The sequence below is a fragment of the Solanum verrucosum genome, unplaced genomic scaffold (genome assembly GCF_900185275.1).
Source record: "Solanum verrucosum unplaced genomic scaffold, falcon-dt-bn FXZP01000151.1, whole genome shotgun sequence".
Classification (NCBI taxonomy): domain Eukaryota; kingdom Viridiplantae; phylum Streptophyta; class Magnoliopsida; order Solanales; family Solanaceae; genus Solanum; species Solanum verrucosum.
The window spans coordinates 2089087-2097578 of record NW_026020202.1 but is presented as its reverse complement, the minus strand read 5'-3'; positions in this window follow the sequence as shown (position 1 = coordinate 2097578).

Here is an 8492-nt window from a genome sequence, read left to right as displayed (position 1 = left end):
TTATTTATTTAAGGGGGAGGATTTCAAAGATGAATATATATTAGCTAAACTAAAAATAAAGATGAAATAACTAAAAATCAATTAACTAAGAAAAGATAGATGTTTACACAATCAATGAATGAATTGATCTAGGATTATGATTTAACTAACAATCATGTTTAGCATCAATTTCATCAACTTATTTGATTATCTAGTTGCTGATTTACGGGGTTGATAATATAGTCATGATCTTCCGACCTCTAACCGTCTACCACAATTGATAGCCTAACTACATCGTGGAGCGGGGATAGACTGGACCAACTATGGAGCATTAAGTTGTCTTCCCGTATTTGAGCCAAGCAAGGCACCTAGGTATATCCCTATCCTAGACACAAATCAATTCAAGTGACATGTAAGAAAAGATCATGCTCCTTATATTCCACGTTCTATCCCTCTATTCCTCTCCCGAGTTCAAAAGAAGACAATAAATTTATTCTAATGGTGATCAAGCATCAAAATAGTAATCACAAGAATATAAGAACAACTAATATGATAAACAAATCATGCTGATTTAAAATTGCTAAACAATAATATTGTAAGTAAATATAATCCAAGAACGAGAAGTTTAACTCCACATAGACATAGAGCAATTACAACGAATCATTCAAATAAAAGATGTAAAATAAATAAAAGAGAAGAAAAGATGAAACCCTAATCAAAGTTAATTTCTACATTGTACCCTCCTCCCCTTAATAATTAATTTTATAGACTATTTATAGATGTAGAAAACCATGAATAAAATAATTGAGTCCAAAATAAATTAGGAACTCAAAACCAAAATTAATTAGAATCCCGCTTGAACTGTGCACCGCCTCAATTGTTTTCGTTGCTGCTTCCGTTGCTAGTGACACGTGGCAGACTTCTGTGCCAATTCAATTTCTTTCCTTCAATGCACTTCATATATTATATATTATTTTATTCAATTTAATCTATTAAGCTGTTTGATTTCCTTCTTCAACCTTCCATCTTTAATTCGTTTTAGCTCTAAATTTCTTCATCTTCACATCAATTTAATCCTACAAATAAAATATACTATTAAGAATAATTCATGAAATCCATGCTCAAAAAGGACAAATATAAATAATAAATGTGAGGCAAATAATGATTAAAAATATGTGTTTTGGCCTCACATCAGTAGGGAATGCACAACGAGGAGGAGACCAGCAGAACAATGGAAATTCTTACAATCCTAGTTGGCGTAACCATCCAAATTTCTCATGGGAGGTAATCAAAATCAGGCCCAAGGCCAAAATCAATATAGACCCCAGGGAAATGCACATGGATATCAACAACAAGTCCAAAGGGAGCAGCCCAATAAGCAGCCAAACAATCAACCAGATAACATGAGTGTGGAGGAAATGCTTAAAAATATTATGGCTGATCAAGCTCAGTAATGACTGATTTGAAAAACAACAAATTAGCTACTCAAAACTTGGAGAAGCAGTTTGGGCAGTATGCAAGTGCTCAAAATTCACTACCTCAAGGAGATTGCAGGAAAACACTAATCCAAATCCCAGGCAAGTAATGTTGTAGGTACACGTAGTGGTTTGCAGCTGGACAAGTTGACTCCAAAGAAAATAAACACTGATGATGTGAGTAAAGAGAGTGAACCCGAAAAGAGCGAGGTTGTTGCACAAGAAGAAATAGTGCAACCAATAGTGAAACCACCTCATCCATTCCCTCAAAAGTTCAAGAAACATAAGGAGGATGAATGCTTTGGTAAGTTTATCTCTCTTTTGAAACAAGTTCACATTAACTTGACATTGATAGATGATTTGCAGGGTATACTTAGGTATGCTAAATATGTGAAGGAGATTATGGCAAACAATAGGAGGTTGACGGAATATGAGACTGTTGCACTTACTGAAGAGTGCAGCTCCCGAATCCAAAATAAGTTGCCCACCAAACTGAAAGATTCGGGTAGCTTTACGGTCAGATCACTATAGGGCAGAGCATTCATGCACGAGGATTGTGTGATCTAGGAGCGAGTATAAATTTGATGCCAACTTCATTGTATAAAAAGTTGGGGTTGGGTAGTCCTAAACCTACTACCATCATCTTACAGTTGGCTAATAGATATGTTACTAGGCATGAGGGGGTTGTAGAGGATGTCTTAGTGCAAGTGGGACTGTTGATATTCCCAATAGACTTTGTTGTGCTGAATTTTGAGTCAGATCCTGAGGTCCCATTCATCTTGGGGAGACCTTTCTTGGCTACTGGGCGTGCTATGATAGATGTAGCAGTTGGGCAACTCACTATGCGGGCGCATAATAAAGTTAGAGGTGTTCGATGTGTACAAGGCATTAAAGTTACCAGCTGTATATGAAGAGTTATATGCAATAATTGTGATATATCTTGAGGCAGATGGTCGATATATTCCGTCTAAGGACCCGTTAGAGTGAGTGCTAGTAGGAGATGATATTTATAGGGATGTTGAGGTGCAGGAAATAGTGCAATTTCTTGATGTGGCACTTGTAGGTACATCAAGAGATAAATGAGAGCCTTTAAATAGGGTGTTGGGTCCTCCACCCAAGCCCTCCATTGAAGAAGCACCCCAACTGGAGTTGAAAGCATTGCCAGCCCACCTCAGGTATGCATTCTTGGGTGAAAATAAAACCTTACCAGTTATATTTTTTGCAGCATTATCTAATTCCCAGGTGGAAGCAACATTAATTATCTTGAGGAAGAGAAAAACAGCCTTGGTTTGGAAAATGTCCGACATCCATGGAATCAGTCACGTGTTGTGCATCCATAAAATCTACATGGAGAAAGGGCATAAGCCGAGTGCACAACATCAATGGAGAGTAAATCCAATGATGAAGGATGTGGTGAGAAAAGAAGTGATCAAGTGGTTAGATGCAGGGATCGTGTACCCCATATCATATAGTAAATGGGTGAGTCCAGTATAGTGTGTGCCCAAGAAGGGCGGAATGACGGTGGTAACCAATGAAAATAATGAATTGATCCCTACAAGAACAGTGACTGGGTGGCGCATCTGCATGGACTACATGAAGTTAAATGACGCCACTAGAAAGGACCATTACCCGGTGTTTTTTATTGATCAGATGTTGGATAGATTGGTGGGTCAGGAATATTACTGCTTCATGGATGGCTACTCAGGTTATAATTAGATTGTTATTGCACTAGAGGACCAGGAGAAGACTACCTTCACGTGTACGTATGGCACTTATGCGTTCAAGTGCATGCCATTCGGATTATGCAATGCACCGACGACATTTCAGAGATGCATGATCGTAATCTTCCATGATATGGTGGAGGATTTTGTTGAGGTGTTTATGGACAACTTCTCGGTGTTTGGTGAGTCTTTTGACCTTTGTTTTACTAATCTTGACAGGGTCCTTGCTAGGTGTGAAGAAACAAATCTTATGATGAACTGGGGGAAGTGTCACTTCTTAGTTCGAGAGGGGATTGTGTTGGGGCACAAAATCTCCAATAATGGGCTAGAAGTTGACAAAGCCAAAGTAGAGGTTATTGAGAAGTTGCCACCATCCATCACAATGAAGGGAGTTAGAAGTTTTTTGGGGCATGTTGGGTTCTAAAGGAGATTCATCAAGGACTTCTCTAAGATTGCAAGACCCATGTTCAGTCTGTTAGAGAAAGAGATGAAGTTTGTATTTGATGAAAAGTGTTTGCAGGCATTTGAGCCGTTAAAGAAGAAATTAATAGAAGCACTTATTCTGATTGCTCATAACTCGGAGCTTCCATTCGAGCTTATGTGTGATGCCAGTGATAAGGCGGTTGGGGCAGTGCTTGGGCAGCGAAAAGATAAGTTGTTTTATTCCATCTACTATGCTGGTAAGACACTTGATGCGGCCCAATCAAATTATACTTGAGAAAGAAATGATGGCGTTAGTGTTTGCGTTTGATAAGTTCAGGTCATACTTGGTAGGAACCTAGGTTGTAGTGTATACTGATCATGCTGCAATCCGGTATTTGTTTAATAAGAAGGATGCCAAGCCGAGGCTAATTAGGTGGATTCTGCTATTGCAAGAGTTTGATCCAGAGATAAAAGATATAAAAGGAACTGAGAACCAGATAGTTGATCATCTGTCCAGATTAGAGGACTCATCTCATGTGAATGATGAAGGACATATTCACGAAGAGTTCCCTGATGAACAATTGCTTACATTGGACCTTGCTCAAGTGACTTGGTATGCTGACATTGTTAATTTTTTGTTAAGTGATTTATTTCTACCTGGGGGGCTCAACACATCAAAACCAGAGGCTGAAGTATGATGCACGCTTCTATGTTTGGGATGAGCCCTTCTTATTCAAACAAGGACATGATCAGATGGTGAGAAGGTGTGTAGCTGAACAGGAGGCGGCCCAAGTGTTGCAGAGTTGTCACTCTTCACCATATGGTGGACACCACGGGGGTAAACGCACCACACATAAGGTATTACAATCTGGAACTCCAAGAGCCATGATCAGTGATGGAGGTACACACTTTATTAATAGTTCAGTGCGAAATTTGTTGGCTAAATATGGGGTAGGACACAAGGTAGCTATAGTGTATCATCCCCAGACTAGTGGGCAGGTGGAAGTGTCTAATAGAGAAGTAAAGCAGATCCTCCAAAAGACTGTGAATGCCCAAGGATGATGTTGATCCTTCGATAGGAAATATGTTAATGATCCATCAGTAGAATATGTATGTCCATCGGTAGGACGAATGAAGATCTATTGGTAGAATGATGTTGATCTATCAATAGGATAAATGATAATGATCCATTGATAGAATATAAATGCATGTTCATCGGTAGGATAATGTTGTGACTTCCATGACCTTTGTACATTACCATGTATGGTATCAATGTGACTGGAGAATATCCTTCAAATGCCAACCTTTTGTCAGTTTATGGCATGAAAATGGATATATTGGCAAGTTGCACTTCAAATCCTCTATGGAATTTGATGCATCCAACGTATGTCCTTCAAACATCTATAACATTGGAAAATGTCAATGGTTCTCTTTGACGAGATCAACATGTAATAGCCCTCTCAGCAATGGACATTATCACCTCTAATAATGTAATATAAATACCAATACCACATTTGGTTATGGACATTACCACCTTCGATAATGAAATATGAATGAATATTACCATTTCTGGTAATGTAATATGATGAACATTATCACCTCCAATGATGTAATTTGATTGACATTACCACTTTGGATAATGGACATTAACACCTTCGAAAATATAATATAATATAATGATCACTACCACTTTCAGTAATGTAATTTGATGAACATTATCACCTTCAATTATGGACATTACCACCTATGATAATGTAATATGATTGACATTACCATCTTCGGTAATGTACATTACCACCTCCGATAATGCAATATGAATGAACATTACCACTTTCTATAATGTAATATGATGAACAGTACCACCTTAGGTAATGTAATATGATTGACATTATCATTGACGGTAATAGACATTACCACCTCTGATAAGGTAATATGATTGACATGGCCACATCCGATAATAGATATTACCATCTCTGATAATGTAATATGATTGACATTACCATCTCCTGTAATGGACATTCCACCTCCGATAATGTAATATAAATGCACATTACCACTTCCGATAATATAATGTGATGAACACTATCTCCTCTGGTAAATTAATATGAATGAACACTCTTGGATATTCACACTACCTCCACCGGCAATGATGTGCCTCACGAATATTCTTCAACGTCAGTCTCATCTGACTCCAACGTGGAATAGATAGGGTACACATCTTTCACCTTTGAATTGATGTGACATATCAAATATCATTCAATGCCAGCCTCTTTCGACTTCAACGTGGAATAAATAGAGTGCACACCTTTCACCTCTGAATTGATGTGACTTATAATATCCTTCAAATGTCAACTTCCAATGACTTCAACGTGGAATAGATAGGATCCACTTCACCTCTTGTAACGACCCAAACCGTCGTTAATTAAGAGACGAAAAATGTTAGAAAATACAGGGGCCACTGTCCCGCCAGAGTGGGATAAATGCTGCTAGGGCGGCAGTGCTCTAGCGGGATAAGTAGTTGCCAGAGGGGATGGGAGAGACAGAATGTAAATAACACAAAATCTGATGTTCTCTTTTTTCCCAAAAAACCTAAATTAGACGAAAATCACCCCCAGAAACCCTCCAAAAGCTACTCTAGTATTGGGAAAGAAGGATGAAGATATTTCTAGCGTAAGGAGATCGATAACTTGCGGATTCTTGGCAAAATTCACCGTCTTGCCATCCAAAAAAACCAGAATTTGAGCTATAAATTCCGTGTAGTTGCTTGGCGCCAGGTAGGCTAGGTTTTATTGATTAAGTAGTTATAAATCTATTATTCACTGCGTAGTATGTTGGAATTTGATAGTAGGATTCATGCATAGGATTTCGTGCACCAATAAGAATAAATAGTTGATTATGCGTATATTCCTAAGTGTTACATCAGACGTATAATATAGGAGAAAGCCCTATCTCGTGAACTAGGGTTTGGTAATGGTTGTGATTTCCTATTTTTTGTGATGTACGTTGACTGGTGGTTGTATGATATGTATGCGTATAAGCAAAGTATCACAGTATTAACGAACGTAATGAATTGATTATGAATAATGCATGCCAGGAACTTGAGTAATTGACTATATGATGTGAGTATTGTATGTTGTGAATGTGATTGTGCTTGTGTTGTGATGCATTAGATCGGGCGTCACGTACCGACACACTAACTTGCATTGGATCGGGTGCTACGTTCTGGCACACTAACTTGGATCGGGTGCCACATTCCGGTGCATACATGGGATCGGGTGTCATGTCTGGCACACTAACTTGGATCGGGTACCACGTACCGGTACACTAACAGTTCGGGTGTGAGTTCCATGAGAGGGCCATTGACTTGACATATGGATGTATTATTGAGAATGTGGAATGGTGCATTGAATCTTGACATGATAACTGGGTTGCACGTTATATATAGGCATATGTGTGAATTGCAATGTTGTAAGTTAATTGGAGATATATGTTTGTGTAATGAATTGTGAATGGTAGAGTCCCAAATCAGATTGTGTCATGGTAAGGGGAAACAAGGGGGTCTCGGTGCTATTCTTATTGATTAGAATGTGGTCCGATTTATTTATTGTTGAGGTTTGGGTGGTGTTTAGTGATAGTGTTTATAGTTGGATTTTCCTCGTGAGAGGGTAGTACTCTAAAATGGATAGTAAGCCTCGATAGGCGTGGTGTGGGGATTATAAGCTAAGTGGAGATGGGAATGAAGTAAGGGGCTATAGGCAAGTATGCTAGTATGATAATAATATCCGGAATGGTAAGGGGAGGGAAAATATAAAGGTGGATGAATGAACAATTTTATTACATGTTTCGCTAGTTGATTTCTCATATTATGTGGTGGGTATTTGGGTTGACCGATGATGCCTACCAGTACGTGTGGTTGTACTGATACTACTCTTGCTATGCCTTTTGGCATAGTCTGGTTGCAGGATCTGTTTCATAGGTGAAGACGAAGGCAATTCTCTAGCAGCTTCTATTTTCCTTCCACATGGTGGGAGCTGTGTCTTTTCATTAATATGTTTTTACTTTGTACTCTTAGTAGCTCCTGTACCTGTTTAGACTAGATCCCTGGGGTGTTAATTACTTTACAAGTCTTAACTTTGAATTGTTAAAACTCTTAATTTATAAAAATCTCCATGAATTTGTTTTCATCTTAGTTTCCTTAAGTCTTTCGTATGTTTTTAAAATGGTTGGGAATCTAGAGTTCTCCTACTTAGGCGTTAGAGTAGGTGCCCGCACGTCCTGGTGGGTTGGGTCGTGACACCTCTGAATCGATATGACTTATTAAAATATCCTTCAATGTTTTCCTCCTCCAACTTCAACGTGGAATAGAAAAGGTGTACATCTTTCACCTCCGAATTGATGCGACTTATAAATATCCTTCAAACATCATCATCCTCAGACTTCAACGTGGAATAGATATTATAACTTTGGCAAGTTGCACTTCAAATACTCTCTAGTATTTTACGTGTCTTACGGATGCCCTTCAAACGTCTTTGATGTTGGTACCATGACGGCCTCCTGGGCAACTAATTATGCAATGGCTCTCTTGACAAAAGAAAATACAATGATGTCTATTGTAATTAGGTGGATGACTCGCAATTGTTCATTGTAACAAGGTGGATGACTCGATGATTGTCAAATTGTAATGAGGTGGAAAACTCAATGATTATTCAACTGCAACGAGGTGGCTGACTCGATGATTGTCCAACTGTAACGAGGTGGTTAATCACGTTTTTGAAAGTGTCATCCTCTCGATGCTTTCACATGTTCATGTACTCGAAAAGGAACGATTAGTAGGTACAATGTTGCCTTAGCTAGAGACTTAGTCATGAAATCTTAAGAAAAGATAATTTAAAAG